The sequence below is a fragment of the Anomaloglossus baeobatrachus genome, unplaced genomic scaffold (assembly GCF_048569485.1).
Source record: "Anomaloglossus baeobatrachus isolate aAnoBae1 unplaced genomic scaffold, aAnoBae1.hap1 Scaffold_165, whole genome shotgun sequence".
Taxonomy (NCBI): Eukaryota; Metazoa; Chordata; class Amphibia; order Anura; family Aromobatidae; genus Anomaloglossus; species Anomaloglossus baeobatrachus.
In genome coordinates this window covers 25,477-44,450 of record NW_027441935.1, presented here as the reverse complement: position 1 = coordinate 44,450, position 18,974 = coordinate 25,477, and positions in this window count along the sequence as shown.

The following is an 18,974-nucleotide window of genomic DNA, read 5'->3' as shown; positions in this document are numbered from 1 at the left end:
AAAAAGCTAATTTATCTCAGTAATTCAATACAAAAAGGGAAACACATCTATTATATAGAGTCATTATACACAGAGGGATGTATTCCTATATATTATATAGAATCATTACACACAGAGGGATCTATTCCTATATATTATATAGAGTCATTACACACGGATCTATTTCACGTGTTTATTATATATTATATAGAGTAATTACACATAGGAAACGTGATCAAAGCTGAAGGAAAGATAAATGCAGCAGGTTATCAGCAAATGCTGGAGGCAAATTTGCACTTATCAGCCTGGAAGCTGCACATGCGACGTACTAGGACATTGTGTGAAGCCCCACGGGTGTTATGTTGTGGTGCATTACCTTCAGGGACTCCACGTGGAGGAACAGTCTGGTCACAGGTAAGTTGTCTTCTTAGGATTCGTGACGCCACTCTCGGTATTGCGGTCAGGGTGACCGCCACTGCAGATTAGGGGACCCCTAGGGCTGATGTTGAATGCAGCTAGATGTAGTGGCTTCCCGAGAGTGAGGCAGGCCCCATGGCCCTGTGTAAGTGTGTGGAACCACAAGTCGCAGAATGACTCAGGCACAGTCCAAACAGTCTTTCAGGGTTTTTACTCACAATTGATGGCAGGGTGAGTCCCCGGGCGTAGCTAGGATTAACCAGAGGAAACCAGGCTCCTTCAGGCTGACTGTTGAGGGTGACTACCGACTCGCCTTCCTAGCCCTGGTGTCTTTGGGGTGACCCCGACTTGTATTCCTGCTGGGGTCGCCCAGGGAAGTTGCTGCTGCTTACTCTCCCCTCTTTTCGGCCCGTTTGCTTGTAGCCTGGACCAGGTCACTCCGGCTGCTTGCCTCCTGTGAGCTATGGGCCCTCTCTTTGCTACGTGGCTGCGGACTCTTGTGTTATGGTGAGGGTCTGAAATGCCCCCTCCGGCAGGTGTGGCAGGGAAAACTGAATGAATCTCTGCACTGGGAACTGTTACCCTTACGGACCTGGTACCTCCATGGCAGTCCCCGTACTCAGCCACCCCTTTGCTCTCTCTCGCCTTGGGTGAATTTCGGGTGGCACTACCAGGTGATTTCCCCCGTCGATAGTCACTGCATGTACGTTGTCTGACTAGTCGCAGCCTCAGGTCTCCTCTTTGCGTCTGCTCTCCCTGAACTCCACTTCAGACTGGCCCACTACTTCCTCCCCACTGTGCCTGCCTAAGCAACATAGCAACCAGGCTCTCTACCACACCCCTTGAGTGGAGATGAAGGCCTCGCCCCCTCCTGGATTCCCCAGGGGTCCACTCAAAGGTCCATGTGGGAGACCTGATTACTATGCGCCTGTGTAATCACACCTCGGTCAGCCTTCTGGATTACCTGTATTGTACTGCTCCCAGCATGGGTGCAATACTCAGTGGTGCCTGACCAGGTCAGGGGCGCCACATTTGCAACATGACAATGATCCAAAACACAAGGCCAAGTCGACCTGTCATTGGCTACAGGAGAACAAAGTGAAAGTTCTGGAGTGGCCATCTCAGTCTCCTGACCTCAATATTAGTGAGCCACTCTGGAGAGAACTGAAGTGTGCAGTTCATGCACGAAAGCCCAGGAATTTACAGGAACTGGAGGCTTTTTGCCAAGAAGAATGGGCAGCTTTACCATCTGAGAAAATAAAGAACCTCATCCACAACTACCACAAAAGACTTCAAGCTGTCATTGATGTTAGAGGGGGCAATACACTGTATTAAGAACTGGGATATGTGAACTTTTGACCAGTGTCACTTGAATGTTTTTGGTTGTCATTATGATTTTAAAAAAGAAACATAGTAGTTTGACAATAAATGGCTTCACCCGACCACTAACCATGAGTGGAAGAAAAAGATTGTGTTATCATTCATATTCTCTGAAAAAAAGCCAAGAAAGCAAAAAATCTGCCAGGGTGTGTAAACTTTTCAGTAGAAATGTATATCTGGAATTTGTTTATTATACATTTTGTTATATTCATTCTTTCTATATTCTAGGCCGTGAACAAGGTTTGTGTACCGAAACGTTGGCCTCATTACCTATACAGATATACTGCAGCTTTTGTTTCAATAAATGCCATATTTCATGCATCTGAGTGTCGTGATAACCTACTTATCCCATCGCGAGTCCTGAGACTTTACTGGAATGGCCCTGGCATTTAGGGGTGAGTATAAGTGTTATTATTGTAATGGCGCACATATAGGGTTGAGAAGGGTTGTCTGAGTAGTGGACAACACCTTTAAGAATTCATGTGTGCCGCCCCCATGCCCACAGCCTGCCGCTGCTCGGGTCCGGGCCTTCCGGTGGGTGGTTTGAGGGTCTCCGGACACGAGGAATGCCGCGGACACTCCGAATGAATAGGGTTTGGGGGTGGTGGATCTAGGGTAAGTTTTAAGTTTTAAGTGTAACTAAAACGGGAACATCAACAGGGTCCCAACGGGGACTTGCAGAAAGGTAGCCGGTAACCACTACCTCTAACATTCTGAATCAAACTTAGGACCAGAGGATGGCGGAGAGGGGCGGACGTGTAGCTGGGCTCCCATGGTCACCCTTCTTCTTACATCCAGGGCAAACCACTCCCTCTCGCCGCAGTGCCGTGTGTAGGTCACCAGCTCTCCAGGCTCCAGGTCCTGGTCGGGATAGCCGACGGGCAGGTGTGGGTATACATCCCTCTGGGACACAAATATTTCGGCCTCCATGCTCGGCTCAAAGATGAAACCCCATCCTCTTCGGGGGTTAAAGTGCCGGACCTGGCCTTCATGTGTGGGGCCCCTCACCCGGTAGGTGGCGTTCCTAAGATTGTCCTTCTCCTGGATGGTTCGGGATAGGACTTCCGCTTTTCTTTTTTCACGGGCCGCAATTTCTCGGCCCAGCTGGCGCTGCTGCCGCTCCCAATATGGAGCACCTTCGGCAGTGGAGGGCCTCGCTGTGACGTGGCTCGTACGGCTGCCCCGCAGGCACATTTCCGCTGTGTGCCGCCCAGGGATAGGGGTACTCAGATCCGGGCCAAGGGTCACTTCAGTAAGTATCAGTATCACCCGGCTGGTGGTCTCTGTCTTTCTCCTGCACTTTTGTGTGATGGTGGACTGCCTGTGCTTGCAACTTCAGGAGTCCGCTCCCAGCTGGATGTGGCCTAAGGAGCCCTTGCCCGCAAATGTTGGCCTGTGGGATCTCTGAGCCCTAGCAGTGACCTGTTCTCGCCCTCGGTGGTCTTTTGCCTTCAATCGGGACTTTGGGTGGGACAGGACCTCTAGTCCTGGCCTCAATCAGTTAATTAACCAGTTCCAGTCGCTTCTGGACCTAGCTTCAGGGTCTGCGTACCCCCCTGTGTGCTCCGGTTTCTGGGTCGGTTCCCCGAGTCGGTACCGGCGGGCCACTACCCTGTCCCAATCCACCTCGGTTCCACCGAGCCGTCTTTCCAGCTCCTGCAGACAGAGGCCTCCGTCTGCCTCCTAGCTAGCAGTACCAGGGCTCCTACCCTGGCACTGGTTCAGTTTGGGTCACTCCTGTGCTGGGGCTGCACACAGTTCCAGCCCACGCACCTCTCATCCTGACCTCTAGACTTGAACTTTAGGACTAGACTAAACTTTCCCACCCCAGCCTGTCTGAGACTCCTTGGTGGGCGTCTTTCAACCACCTGGTTCCGCCCCCTGGTGTGTCCATCAAGCATTGGGGGGGTGACTAGGGTTTTAAATGTTTGGCTGTGACACCTTGTTAGGGAACGGTGTAGTGCGGTGCCCTATCTGTGACTACCTGGCTGGCCAGAGCGTCACACTCCCTCTTGGTTAACCACAGACCGTCCGCGGGCTGTTCAACCACCACCGGTTTATTTTTGCTTTAACTCAAAAAGATAAGAACATATTTACAAGCATAATAACATTTGTACAATCAAGCATATTTTAGATTTCTTCCCTTGCGGGAGGCTGGTTGCTTGAACGTTGCAATATGAAAAACATTTTTATTAACCGGGAACGGGACGGGACCGGAACCCTTTCCATTTTGCCCACCCAAGCAAACCTAGCCCTGATGCTGCCTCTAAAAACCAGGTCAGCACCCCTTTTTCCCAGTCCAGGAAACGGGTTCGGGTCCGGGTGTTGCCCACACGGGCCGGGTAATAAGTTCCTTACCCGGCAGTCTCTCTCAGAGGCCCCACGTCCAGGGGACCTCTGGCCTGGAGGTAAGTCACCAGTCTCAATGGTGACAAGACCTCGGCCTTCAATTTCCCGCAGGCCCTTCCTCCAACCAGCCTCTCCGGAGACTGCAGGACAATGAAAAAGGGTGGTCAGGGAGTATTTACAAAGCCCAATAGTTTTTGGGGTTGGCCTGCAAGTTCTCGGCCTTCTCTTTTTGTATAAATGGGGGTAAACAACAGGAATCAACAAGGTCCCAATGGGGGCAGGAGGAAGGTAGCTGGGAACCACTACCTATTCAGCAGTCTTCTTCTTAATCAGGTGAGAATCTCGGTTAATTGGCATTCATTCACGCATATGTACACAGTCAACATGCAACACCCCTAGATTGCGGTCTCCCTGTATTTAAGCGGGGGCTGACCTAGATTAGGGTGTGTGGACCTCCTGGGCCCAATACTCTCAGGTGGGGGCAATGGGGCAGAGGGGACGACAGGTCCCTCTTCCCGATCGTCAGGTATGGCGGGCAGAGACCTGCGGGGGCGTGGTATAGGTGCATCCCTGGGCGCTTGCTCGAGTGGCTCGCTGACAGACACCTCTGGCTCCATTTCTTCCACGGGTTGTGGGAACATTATCACGAAAACAATCACCGCGCCATTCTGCATAGGCCAGTCAGCTAGAAAGTCACCCATCAATGTATCGATCACCTCTTTCTTCTTTTCCACGCTCGGCGTGGGAACGGGGACCTCGTTTGTCAGCTTCAGGGGACCTGGGCATCTCTTCAGGTGGTCCCTGGAAAGGGTGGCTGTGGTCTTCCCCTGGTCGCGACTAATCAGATATGTCTTCTCATTTTCCCATCCGGTAGGCGGTATGACGTAGGGGGTCCTTTCCCATTGATCGTCGAGCTTGTGCGTCCTCCTTTTACGCTTCAGCACCACATATCCAGGTCCGAAAGGGGCAGCCTGAGCCCGCTTGTTGAAGCGCTGTTCTTACCTCTCCCGGCTTTGACGCAGATTCCTTTCCACATACTCTTGGATCTGTCGGTACTGCGCCTGTCGCTTGGCATCCCAATTGGCAGTGTGGGAAAGAGCTTCAGGTACCTCTACGTCCATTTCTAGGTCCACTGGCAGCCGCCCCAGCCGAGCTCTCATCAGGTACGTAGGTGTGCACTTGGTGGAGCTTCAGGGGATGTTATTGTACATGTCCACCAAGTCGGGCAGCTTCTCAGGCCACAAATTCCGCATTTCCAAAGGTAGTGTCTTGAGGAGATTAAGGACCAGATGGTTCATCTTCTCACACATCCCATTCATTTGGGCATGGTAGGCTGTGGTCCGGATCTTCTTGCACCCGTAAAAGTGACAGAACTCTTGAAACACCTCTGCTTCAAAGGCTAGACCCTGATCTGTGAGCACCTTCTCTGGGTAGCCATGCGGCCGGCAAAAGTAGGCCTGGAAGGCCCTGGCTGCAGTGCAGCATGTTAAATCTTTGACGGGGACAACCACCATGAATCTTGAGTAGTGGTCTACAATGGTCAAGGCGTAGGTGTACCCGCTCCGACTGGGCGTGAGCTTGACATGTTCAGAGCGACCAACTCCAACGGCTGGTGGTTGACAATCAGCTGCAGCGTTTCCTTCTGACTGGTTTCGTCCCGTCTTTTCAGCGCACAGGGACCACACTCTCGGCACCAGGCTTCTACGGACTCCCGCATCCCACTCCAGTAGAAGCGCTCCCTCAGCAGCATCTCTAGCTTCTTCCAGCCGAAGTGTCCTGCGCCGTCATGGTAGGCCTGCAGGACCTTGGGCACACAGGCCTGGGGCACCACCAGCTATCGGACTTTTCGTGTGTCATCGGGTTGACTAACCCCCTATAAGCTTCCCTTGATGCAGGTAGAGGCGGTCTCTCTCTTTCCACAACCGCTGAGCTTCAGAGGGGGCTGTAGGGTCCAGCCTGGAAGAGCCTTGGGCAATCATCATTTTGACCAGCTGAATTGCGGGCTCCTGGTCCTGGGCTTCTTGCCACCCCTGGCTGTGCATCGGGTCAAGGTTCGCCTGCTGTTGGCCAACACAGGGTTTCTCGTCCTTTGGATGATGGAATTTGGGTAGCTCAATCTCCTCCAGACCGTCTTCCTCTATTCCTTCATCGGGCAACTGTTGCATTCAAGACAGTGCATCCGCGTTGGTGTTCTTACGGCCAGCCCTGTATTTGATGGTGAAGTTGTAGTTGGATAGTTGAGACATCCACTGCTGCTCCAGGGCACCCAGCTTGGCCGTGTCCAAATGTGTCAATGGGTTGTTGTCCGAGTAAGCAGTGAACCTCGCCGCCGCTAGGTAATGTTTAAACCTTTTTGTTATTGCCCAAACGAGGGTCAAGAACTCCAGCTTGAAGGAGCTATAATTCTCGGGATTCCTCTCCGTCGGTCGGAGCTTCCTGTTGGCGTAGGCGATCACCTTCTCCCTTCCATCTTGTACCTGGGACAGGACCGCACCTAGGCCCACATTGCTGGCATCAGTATAAAGAATGAACGGAAGGCCATAGTCAGGGTAAGCCAAGATTTCCTCTCCTGTCAGGGCCGACTTCAGCTGCTGGAAGGACTCCTCATGCTTCTCACCCCAGACAAACGGGGGGCCAGGAGTCCTACCATTCTTGGTCTGTCCCAGGAGGTCTTGCATGGGCGCGGCCATCTTCGTGTATCCCTTGATAAAGCGACGGTAGTAGCCCACCAGGCCCAGGAACTGTCTCACCTCCTTCACGGTGGTCGGCTGCGGCCAGCTCTGGATAATGGTAATCTATTCGGGATCCGGGGCCACGCCTTCCGCACTCACCACATGCCCGAGGTACTGCACTTTGGGTTTCAACAGGTGGCACTTAGAGGGCTTAAATTTCATTCTGTACGTGGAGAGGGCCGCGAACACTTCTAGCAGGTGCTCCAGGTGAGCTTCATATGTCTTGGAATACACAATCACGTTGTCTAAATACAGCAGAACAGTCTCGAAGTTGAGGTGTCCCAAACAGCATTCCATGAGCCTCTGGAAGGTCCCCGGGGCATTGCACAGCCCAAACGGCATACTGTTGAACTCGCAGAGTCCCATTGTAGTAGCAAATGCAGTCTTCTTGCGGTCTTCTTTTGCAACCGCCACCTGCCAGTAGCCACTAGTAAGGTCAAGGGTAGAGAAATAATTAGCAGTCTTCAGCGCAGCCCGTCACTCTTCAATGCGGGGGACAGGGTATGCATCTTTATGCGTTATCTGGTCAATCTTCCGGTAATCCACACACATTCTCATGGTACCATCCTTATTCTTCACCAGCACCAACGGAGCTGCCCAGGGACTATAACTATCCCGGATGACCCCTGCCTCCTTCATGTTCCTCAACATGTCCTTGGCGCACTGGTAGTGTGCAGGTGGGATTGGCCTGTACCTCTCTTTAATGGGTGGATGTGTTCCCGTGGGGATGTGGTGCTGAACCCCTTTAACTCTCCCAAATTCTAACGGGTGCTTGCTGAAAACCTGCCTGTACTCCTGCACTACCCGGTATACCCCTTCCTTGTGATGCAAGGGTGTGGACTCGGTGCCGACATGCAATTCCCGGCACCTCTCCTCTAACTGTTTGGGTGGAGGGTCGCTTCCCAAAAGTGATGTGGTGGTCGTGGGGGTTGTTTCGTGGATAGCATGTGCCTCTACAGTGAATAATTTGGCTATGGTGGCGTAGCGGGGGAGCCTGACCTCTTCCTCTCCACAATTCATCACTCTCACAGCCACTCTCCCCTTCTTGACATCAATCACCCCTCTGGCTGCCATTACTGTGGGCCAATGCTCCGAAGGCAAGGGCTCTATCATCGCCGGGTAATCCTGGGGACCTACTGCTGCCCTACACCAAATCATCATCTTGCTCCACGGCGGTACCACCAAAAGCACTGCGTCCATCACCCGTACGCCACCAATTTCTCCATCTGTCATGTTCACCTGCTACCGCTGAAGGAGGGCCCGGATTTCACGTTGCAGAGCCCTCTGCTGACCCCCTTCCGCAGTGGCAAACAATTGCAACAGGCTCAACACCTCCCCCATGCAGTTCTCAATCACGTTGGTCCCAAGGACCACCTTTGGGTTACGATCACTGGAATCATTCAGCACTACAATCATCCCCTGATGTTTCAGCTCCGTTCGCCCCATGGTCAAAGTCACTTCCTTCAACCCCACCTGGGTCATAGGGAGTCCATTGGCTGCAATAATGGTTAAACTATCGTCCGGAGGGGCAAGTTCTCTATCAGACCAATACCGTTGGTACAACATGTAAGTCATAGTCATTACCTGCGATCCGGTGTCGAGAAGGGCCACGGTCGGGATACCATCCACCGTCAGGAAGATGATGGGGCGACCTCCAACATACTGATCCCGCCAATCAGCTGGGCCTTGAGGATCTACTCCTGAGGATTGGCCCTTGGCCTCAGGGGTTGCTCGTTTAACGGACACCGTCTGGAGTAGTGGCTGGTCTTATTACATTTGTAGCAAACAGGCGGTCCATACCGAGAATCGTTCCTCCTCCGCTGCATCCAGGGGATGTCCTCCGGGCTGTCGGCGAACTGTATCTTCTCCGCTGGCTTGACTTTCGTCGATAGCTGCAGGGCAGCGAGGATCCTGGTGACATCATCGTTCAGGCACCGGACTTGCGACGACAGGTCTTCCGGAGCTCCGGTGGCTGCAGCAGGGGCTGGCAGGGCCAACAAGGGGGGCACTACCGAGACGGGAGCGGTGTCAGCCAGCCAGGATGGTGGATCGGGGGCACCAACATCCGGTGCCTGTAGGGCTTTGATGGCCCGCTCTTTGAGTACTGCAAAGTCCAGGTCGGCGTGCTCTAGAGACCACAGCCGCAGTTGTTTGCGATCTTCAGCGGACCCCAGTCTCTGCAGGAACTGCTCTACTAGCATTTTGTTACTGTCAGTCTCGTTGATGGGGTCCACCTGCCTCAGTGTATGCAAGGCCGTCTGCAGCCGCAAGGCATAGTCTTGGATACTGTCCTTCGGCCGCTGCCGACAGTGATAAAATTGCATCCGCAACTCTGCTTCTTTGTGGGTTTCAAATGCGATCTGGAGCTTTTAAAAAATGGCGGTTACCGAGGCCCGGTCCGCGTCTGCCCAGGTCTCCACCTCCTGCTCGGCGGCGCCGGTCAGCTGCCCCAGCACTACCGCTGCACGCTGCTTGCCGGTCATGGCATATAAATCGAGGATCGTGCATATTTTCTTCCGGAACACCTGCAAAGCATCAGGCTTCCCATCGTACTAGGGTAGCCAGGCAGCACCGGGCACGTAGGGCAAGGAGATTGGCATTACCTGGGTGACCCACGGAGCCACGGCCTCTCCCGCTTGTGTGACCGGAGTGGCCGCCGCCACATTCCCATCATCAAGCGCATCCGCAGGCGCCGCCGCTCTCGCAGCCGGCGCCGCTCCACCGTCGGGGTTAGGTGCGGACATCTTCCTGCTTCTCCCCCTTGGTCTTTTCGCGGCACTCCTCTGGCCGGCCGGTAAGTTTCGTTTTGCGACTTCCGGCTTTCCTTTACGGCCGTGTTCCCAGGGGGCGGGGCCTCAGCTTTCGCACTCTTTTTGCGGGGAAGAAGACTCTGGCGGGAATCTTCGCGCCAAAAGATGGCGGCAAGATGGCAGATTTTGAAAACTTTACAACGGATCACCGCTGACTTCACTTCAAGGCGCACTTCCACAAGGTAAGTGGATGGGTAAGTATCCTGTTCGTGACGCCAGAAATCGAGGTGTGCCGCCACGGGCTCAGCAGCCGAGCCGCTCGGATTTGGACCTTCAGTGGGTGGCTCGAGGGTCTCCGGACCCGTGGGTCCTGCGGTCACGTCGATCAAAAAGGGGATTGGCGGTTCGGGGATGTAGGTGAACGGCCGGAGCCATGTTTTAAGTTTGTGACGCCACCCACGGGATGTGGTGAATGTGAACACCATTGCTGCAGTTACGGGGCACCCGGAGGAAATGTTGCACAGCAAGTTGTTAACCCCTCCGTTGGCAGGGATGTTGACCCCGGGACCCGTTGGGGGGTAGTTGGCGGTGCAGGGAGAAGGGCGGTCGGAGGGCACTGTTGTACTCACGATTAGTAAACACACACGAGTCTGTGGTAAATCAAGGTGATGGTGGTCGGTGCCCGCAGCCGGCTGCAGTCTGGATCCCCACCCGGCTGGTGGGCTCTGTCTTTCTCCTGCACCTGTTTGTGATGGTGGACTACCTGCGCTTGCAACTTCAGGAGTCCGCTCCCAGCTTGTGGTTGCCTTAGGAGCCCTTTGCCCGCAGATGCTGGCCCGTGGGATCTCTCTGTCGTGGCGGTAGCTTTCTATCGCCCTTGTTGGGCTGTTGTCTTCAGTTGGGACTTTGGGTGGGACAGGACCTCTAGTCCTGGCCACAATCAGTTAATTAGCTAGCCCCCAGTAGCTGCTGGACCTAGCTACAGTTTCTGAGTACCCCCCTTTGTGCTCCGGTTTCCGGGTCGGTTCCCCGGGTCGGTACCGGCGGGCCACTATCCTGTCCCGGTCCACCTTGGTTCCACCGAGCCGTCTTCCCGGCTCCTGCAGACAGAGGCCTCCGTCTGCCTCCTAGCCAGCAGTACCAGGGCTCCTACCCTGGCACCGGTTCAGTTTGGGTCACTGCTGTGCTGGGGCTGCACACAGCTCCAGCCCACGCACCTCTCATCCTGACCTCTAGACTTGAACTTTAGGACTAGACTAAACTTTCCAGCCCCAGGCTGTCTGAGACTCCTTGTTGGGCATCTTCCAACCGCCTGGTTCCGCCCCCTGGTGTGTCCATCAAGCACTGGGGGGATTGACTAGGGTTTTAAATGTTTGGCTGCTGACACCTTGTTATGGAACGGTGTAGTGTGGGGCCCTATCTGTGACTACCTGGCTGGCCAGGGCGTCACATACTCACTCAGTACAGCAATAACCACACCGACAGCTTGTAAACCAGAGTTCTGAGCACCACTGCAGCTTAGAGGGAGCACGCTTGGGTCTGTGTCCTTGGTGTTGCGGTTAGTCTGTGGCCCTTTCCTTGGCAGCTCTGTTTCTCTTTGGACCCTCAAGTCTGAAATTTTTCAGGTCCCGCTCACCCATATGGCTAATGGAGTGAGCTTGCTCTCAGGGTTCACACGTAGGATTTCTTTGGACTGTATTGGGAAAGTCCTATCCCATCGGTGTGCTAGTACCCCGATTTTGGAGCGGGTTGGGGATGACACTTGAAGTCTTCACCCCCCGTCGGGTAAATTACCAGGACGCGTGAAGCTACTTCCCGGCCTAGGGTCCACGTACCCCATCGTGCCCTGGCCCCTGCCCAGTGATAGCTCAAGGCCACCGGCTGTCCTCGGCAGTCCGTGCCCCTTGACACAATCCCCTGCGACCAGGGTTCCAGCTCCTACCAGGCCCAGACCAACGTCTGCCACCTAGTAACTACAGGAGCCCTGCTCCCTGACCTCTCCTCACGAGGGTCACTCTCCTCCACCTCTCCTTTCACTCTGCTCTGCTCGACACCTTCTGCTCGACTCTCACTTTTTCCACTTTCCCCTACCAACCCCCCATATGGGCGGCCCTATTCCCTTCAGGCCCCCCAATGGTGTGTCTGGTGGGTACAGTGTAAAGTGTCTCTAGGATTTTGATTGGCTCAGCTGTTGGCAACACCAAAGGACCAGGACCCGTAACCAAGGAGGGTGGATACTTTGCAGAAGGGCAGATTGCACAATACCCTGTGACGACCTGATAGGCCAGGGCGTCACAAGTGCACTACCCAGGAACAGAGACCCCAGTTTACAAGGCCTGTATTAAAGGGCCTGGCTGCATCGCGTATAAAATATAATGTGCAAAAAAATATATGAGGTAGTGGTTAATTTTTTGGCCAAAATACACAAGCTCGCAACCCAACGCCAAAGGTCCCTCATGTCTTGCGAGTCGGTATACTGATATAAAAAATAGCACCAAAAAGAGGAAACGTGTGAATGGTGCCCCATACAAGTCTATTACCCCGCTGCGTTGTCAAGACCGCTCACCCCCGACCAGCTAGCCAGGTACATCCGGTCTTTAATAATCAAATTTTAGGGAAAAAAGTACATTTTATAGTCCAAAAAATATGGTAAGTCTGTTAATGTAGGATCCCATCTGAAGAGATTGACTTGTTATTGACAGATAGGCTCACATAATTTGATCACCCATATTTATTATTGGCCACATCGATATTATGTTGAGAATCAAGATTTCTCTCAAATACCTTGTGTTGCCAATAGTGCCTGTGAGTGGCGCTACTGCAGACCGCTCCACCCTATCACCTGACCCCCGGCTCCGTGACCTCTGAGATCAGGTGAGGTCACGTCAACTTCCTGATCATGTGACATCACCGCGGCCGGCTCCAGTCTCCGTGAATCACTGGTCTGTGTCTCCTGCTTGCAGGGCACTGCTGTGGAGGAGGAGAGGACAGGGAGATGATGGGCTGTGACGCTGAGCTGTGCTGAGCAGTGAAACTTCGCCCACAGGCCAGTCACCAACGGAGACTGCGGCCGGCCTCAGTTGACGTGACATCCCCGGATCCCAGAGGTCACGGACCCCGGGAGTCACACGAAGGAGGTGAGTGGAGCACAATAACTCACAGACATTATTGGCAACACAAGGTATTTGAGAGAAACATTGTTTCTCAACATAATATCAATGTGGCTAATAATAAATATTGGTGAACCAGCCCTTTAAGTATAGTCTTTGTGGCAGAATTGCAATCCGAAATTCACATGCAAAACCGATTACTTGACCATCAGAATATGAACGGCTACTACACAATGTGCGGAGCTGTGCTGCTCCAGCTCCATACACTGAATGAATTCTGCTATCAGGGACCTACTAACATCTGACCACTGGAGGTCTCTGATGTCGGACCCCACTGATCTGAAATCGATGACCTGAATTAATATGTTATCAAAATCCAGGACCTGGACCAGGCAGATTAATCAAGACAGTGCTGGATCATAACCGGTAGTTGTCTATCACCAAAATACCTGTATAAGGTAAAGATGAGCGCATCAGGCACAATTTGAAAAAATTATCAGCAAATTTAATGTCCCTTATTATGCTCTGGGATCTGATAGGTAAAAAAATAAAGTAAATTCCTATACTTGTGTAGAAGGGACGGTGGGGTGCGGGGGTGGTCGCAGCGGGTACTGCTGTATGGCCGCTGCGCAGCCCTGGATCAGCACTTTCCACTCCATTCCACTACAGGGGAAGGGTTGCTGGGACCTGTGGTGCGGGACACCCACTTCCAGGCCAAAGGCCAGGACTGGTTTTAGCTTCTTCGGGGCCGTCTCACAGCTGCCGACTGCAGCAGGCCCCAGTGTCCTCAAACACCACACACAGACGAGATTCTTCTGAACCAAAACTTTCTCTTTACTGAACATAGTCATAAACGGTCTTACATCTCGCCAGCTTTATAAAGTGAAAGCTGCACATCAAATTAAGAGAAATATGAATAAGCATAACTGCTCTATAATACATAAAGAAATGAAAAACACAATTAGCGATATGAAGAATTGGAAAAATTGAAAAATATGACATTGCATAACTTCTAAGGATTATTTGAAAAAAAAAGAGATATTTTGCTAATATATTGATCAATTCATTACTGCCAAATCACCACTTCACGGTAATCTCTTATTTATCAGGTCCCTAACCAAATGTTACCTCTGAGATTACCATGAAGTGGTATCGGGCAGTAACAAATTGATCAATATATTTGCAAAATATCTCTTATTTTCAAATAATCCTTAGCAGTCATGCAAAGTCATATTTTTCAATTTTTCCAGTTTTTCATATGGCTAATTGTGTTTTTCATTTCTTTATGTATTATAGAGCAGTTATGCTTATTCATATTTCTCTGAATTTGGTGTGCAGATTTCACTTTATATACAGTACAGACCAAAAGTTTGGACACACCTTCTCATTCAAAGAGTTTTCTTTATTTTCAGGACTCTGAAAATTGTAGATTCACTTTGAAGGCATCAAAACTATGAATTAAAACATATGGAATGAAATACTTAAAAAGGTGTGAAACAACTGAAAATACGTCTTATATTCTAGGTTCTTCAAAGTAGCCACCTTTTGCTTTCATTACTACTTTGCAGACTCTTGGCATTCTCTTGATGAGGTTCAAGAGGTAGTCACCGGAAATGGTTTTCCAACAGTCTTGAAGGAGTTCCCAGAGATGCTTAGCACTTGTTGGCCCTTTTGCCTTCACTCTGCGGTCCAGCTCACCCCAAACCATCTCGATTGGGTTCAGGTCTGGTGACTGTGGAGACCAGGTCATCTGGTGTAGCACCCCATCTCTCTCCTTCTTAGTCAAATAGCCTTTACACAGCCTGGAGGTGTGTTTGGGGTCATTTTCCTTTTGAAAAATAAATGATGGTTCAACTAAACGCAAACCGGATGGAATAGCATGCCGCTGCAAGATGCTGTGGTAGCCATGCTGGTTCAGTATGCCTTCAATTGTATATAAATCCCCAACAGTGTCACCAACAAAGCACCCCCACACCATCACACCTCCTCCTCCATGCTTCACTGTGGGAACCAGCCATGTAGAAACCTTTTCTACAAAGACATGGTGGTTGGATCCAAAAATCTCATATTTGGACTCATCAGACCAAAGCACAGATTTCCACTGGTCTAATGTCCATTCCTTGTGGTCTTTAGCCCAAACAAGTCTCTTCTGCTTGTTGCCTGTCATTAGCAGTGGTTTCCTAGCAGATATTTTACCATGAAGGCCTGCTGCACACAGTCTCCTCTTAACAGTTGTTTGGACACACCTTTTCATCTCTAGAACTTTTGATCTGTACTGTAGATTGTGTATTTTTTAGCTAGCACCCTGTTCACATTTGAAATGGTGTTCCAGCAGTCTTTTTGATTGTTCATCTCGCCAGTGGCAGGCACATCTTATTTCTGTTACAGCGGGTAGACACTTCAAATTACACAGTCCTCTGGATTTCTACTCCGGTTCTTCACTGTGGTCACCATTAGCAACCGGAGTTACTCTCAATTTACCGGCCAGCCACTTCCCTGGTTCTCTGTTCCTAGAGCTTCTCATCCACTCCCTCATCTTCATACTTTCAGACAGATTCATATGGTCCGTACGGGGGTCCTTCTCCCACCCACAGAGATAGCTATAAGTCGTGACAGGGGTCCCTGGGGATGGCATTCTATTGTCCCAGTTTATCAGGATCTACTCCTCCTGCGGAGCCCACTGACCTTCAGCCTGGACAGGGAGTTTGTTGGGTATACGCCAGGGGGCAGCCACCACCCAATCCATCCGGACTTTACCCTTTTGCATACCTCCCAACTTTTAAAGAAGGAAAAGAGTGACAAAGTTTGCGGCGCGCGTTTTTAGGCCACGCCCCCTAACCACACCCATTTCCACTCCCCATCCACACCCATTCAGCATGGACACGCAGGCAACCTGCGGGCCTCCAGCATGGACACGCAGGCAGCCGGCGGGCCTCCAGCATGGACACGCAGGCGGCCGGTGGGCCTCCAGCATGGACACGCAGGCGGCCGGCGGGCCTCCAGCAGGGACACGCAGGCAGCCGGCGGGCCTCCAGCACAGACAGGCGGCGGGGGGCGCCCGCACAGACAGGCGGAGGGGGGCGCCCGGACAGACAGGCGGCTGGGGGCGCCCGCACAGACAGGCGCGGGCCGCCCGAACAGAGAGGCGGCCGGCCGCACGCACAGTGAGAAGGCGGGCCGCCCGCACAGAGAGGCGGCCGTCAGCCCACAGAGACAGGCGGCCGGCCGACCGCACAGACAGGCGGCCGGCCGACCGCACAGACAGGCGGCCGGCCGCACGCACAGACAGGTGGCCGGCCGACCGCACAGAGAGGCTCTGGCCGGGAGGGGAGGGGAGGGGAGGGGAATCAGCGCTGGGGAGATTCTACATACGTTAGCAGCAGCACAGAGACAGAGACTAGTTTCGGGCAGCGCGCTCCTCTCTGTTCACGTGTTAGGATGGTAGGAGGGAAAAGCAGGGAGGCGGGGAGAGAGTGGGTGGGCGGAGCCCGGGAGACGGCCGTCCCGCTCGTGGCAACGGGACAAACAATGCAAAGCGTGATAGTCCCGCTGTATCCGGGACGGTTGGGAGGTATGCTTTTGGGACATGGTTCGGTCAGCCCGCCTCTCACCAGGGCCCCATGTGTCTGGTGTCGGGATATGACCCAGCGAGTGTGACACCCTGGACATCCAGGGGTCACAGATCACTACATTCACCACATACACCCCCCCACACTAGGAAGGTACCACCCGTCAACCACAAAGACCTCATTGCCTCCCTCAGAGTCAGACAGGCACACCAGGTGGGCGGAGTCAGGCAGAAAGACACGCCCTCCGAGGAGTCTGCTGGCTGGAGGCAGGAAAACAGTACAAAGTTGGTGGAGTACAGTGCAGTGGAGTGGAGAGTAGTGAAGCACAGTTCTTCGCGGGGCCTGGGTTGGAGCCTAGGACCCCCCAAACAGTCAGGCAGGCAGACGGCAGTGGCCGCCTGCAGGAGACCGGGAACACGACCAGTGGAACCGTAAGGGACCGGGACAGGGTAGCGGCCCGCTGGAACCGAACCGGGGAGCCAACAGGATACCGGAGCACCAGGAAGGGTACTCAGACCTTGAACTAGGCTATATGCCACCACCATAGTCGAATTAACTGATTGCGGTCTGGACCTCAGGGGTTCATTCCCACCAAAGTCCCGATTGAAGGCAACAGCTCCACCCGTCCGGATAGTAGCCACCGCCAAAGGCCAGAGATCCAAGGGCCAGCGTCTGTGGGCAAAGGGGCTCCTATGACATATACACGCCGGGGAGCGGACTACCAGTGCTCAGGCACAGTGGTCAAACTACAAACACAGGTGCAGGAGAAAGGCGGACATTGCCAACCCGACTAGGAAGCTGCAGCCGGCTGCGGGCCCCATCCATCACTCCGTTTGGTTTACCAGTGACTCTGTGTGATTCAATCGTGAGTACACTTGTGCCCTCTGGCACCGCGCCACACCACAGCACTACGCCCTGCATCTCCCCAAACGGGCCCCGGGACCAACTGCCCCTACCCACGGAGGGGTCAACACCTAGCTGCACCAGTACACCACTCCCGGGAGTCCCCGTACCTTCACCACAGCGGTGGTGTCCACCATCACCACAACCCGTGGGTGGCGTCACGAATAACCATCCTAAAACCAAATACCCCCATCCCCCAGCACGTAGCGCCAACCTCCCTTGCAGAGCGACGTGACCCCCAGGTCCGTGAGAGGCTCGAGTCACCACCCGTAGAACGCAAGCACGGATCCGAGCGGCTCGGCGGTCGCAGCCGAGGCCGCGGGGCGGTACACATCGACTCTTCTGGTGTCACGAACAGTATCGTCTCAGTCTACTTACCAGTAGAAGTGCGCCTTGTGGTTCCCGTCAGTGGCGTCCCGCTGAAAAATCTGAAGATCCGCCATATTGGGCGCGAAAGTTTCCCGCTCGAGTCGTCTTCCCCGAGCAGTGAAGGTGCGAAAGTGAAGCCCCGCCCCCTAAAGAAGGAAGTGCCGAAGAAAACCAAGGGGGCCGGGTGAAGAGCTGGCCCCATGTGATCCCGGGGATAAGAAGCAGGGACGCCAGGACTCTAGACCCGTTTTGTTCATGGAACCCGAAGGTGCAGCACCATGTCCACCCCGTCCGAGCAACCCGAAGCCCTGATGCCTGCGCCCGTAACAGCGGCGTGGGTGGAGGCCCGGACCGCGGAGATGTGTTGCCGCCTCCAAACACAGGTGCACCTCTGGCTTGAGCACTGGGCGGTGGAGATGGAGGGGATAGCGGCCGCCGTGCGGGCGCGCGAGAGGATGGTGGTTTTGGAAAGGTGGGAAGGCGACCCATGCCCCTATGTCCCTGAGGGACCGGCCGCTGCGGCTGAGGGACCCAGTCTGCTCCTGCCGACCATACCACTTCCTCCATTGCCCGCAATGGTCGTTGCTACCGCTCCACCCGAATCCCTACCCCCGACATCGGTGGTGGAGCCCATTGTAGATGCCTATGAGAAGTGACCCGTGGAGGCTTGCCATGGACGGCCCAAAGATCAGCAAGCATCAGACCGGTTGCCCTGGGAAGTACGACAGGAACCAAAGCCCGGGAGTCCCGTACTTTCACCGCAGCGGTGGTGTCCACCATCACCACAACCCGTGGGTGGCGTCACGAATAACCATCCTAAAACCAAATACCCGCATCCCCCCGCGCGTAGCGCCAACCTCCCTTGCAGAGCGACGTGACTCCCGGGTCCGTGAGAGGCTCGAGCCACCACCCGCAGAACGTGAGCACGGATCCGAGCGGCTAGGCGGTCGCAGCCGAGGCCGCGGGGCGGTACACAAGTCAAATCACTTCTCCTGGGGGCTTCTCCTCACACCTCCCACAGGTGTGGGTCTCTCTACACTGCTCTCTGGGACTCTCCTCCCATTTCCTGCCTTCCTAGGCTTTTTACTCACCAAGCTCGTCCCTGCCATTAGCTCTCCTTAGCCTGAGAGCACCAAGGAAAGTAGCTCACCCCATGTGGCCATCTAGTGGCCGCACACAGAATATATCATAAACCATATCTACAATACACATGTAACGAGGCGAGCAGCTCTGACTGTTTTATGACTGAAAAAGACATGGAGACTGACATTACACAGGATGGTGCTGCCACCTTGTGGACAAGTGCTGAAATTGCTCGAGGGGCGGACGCTGTAAAATCTGATCCCCTCCCCCAGGCACGGGTTGTACAGGAAAAAAGTGCGGGAAAAAAGACACTGAGCTACTGGAGCTGCACCT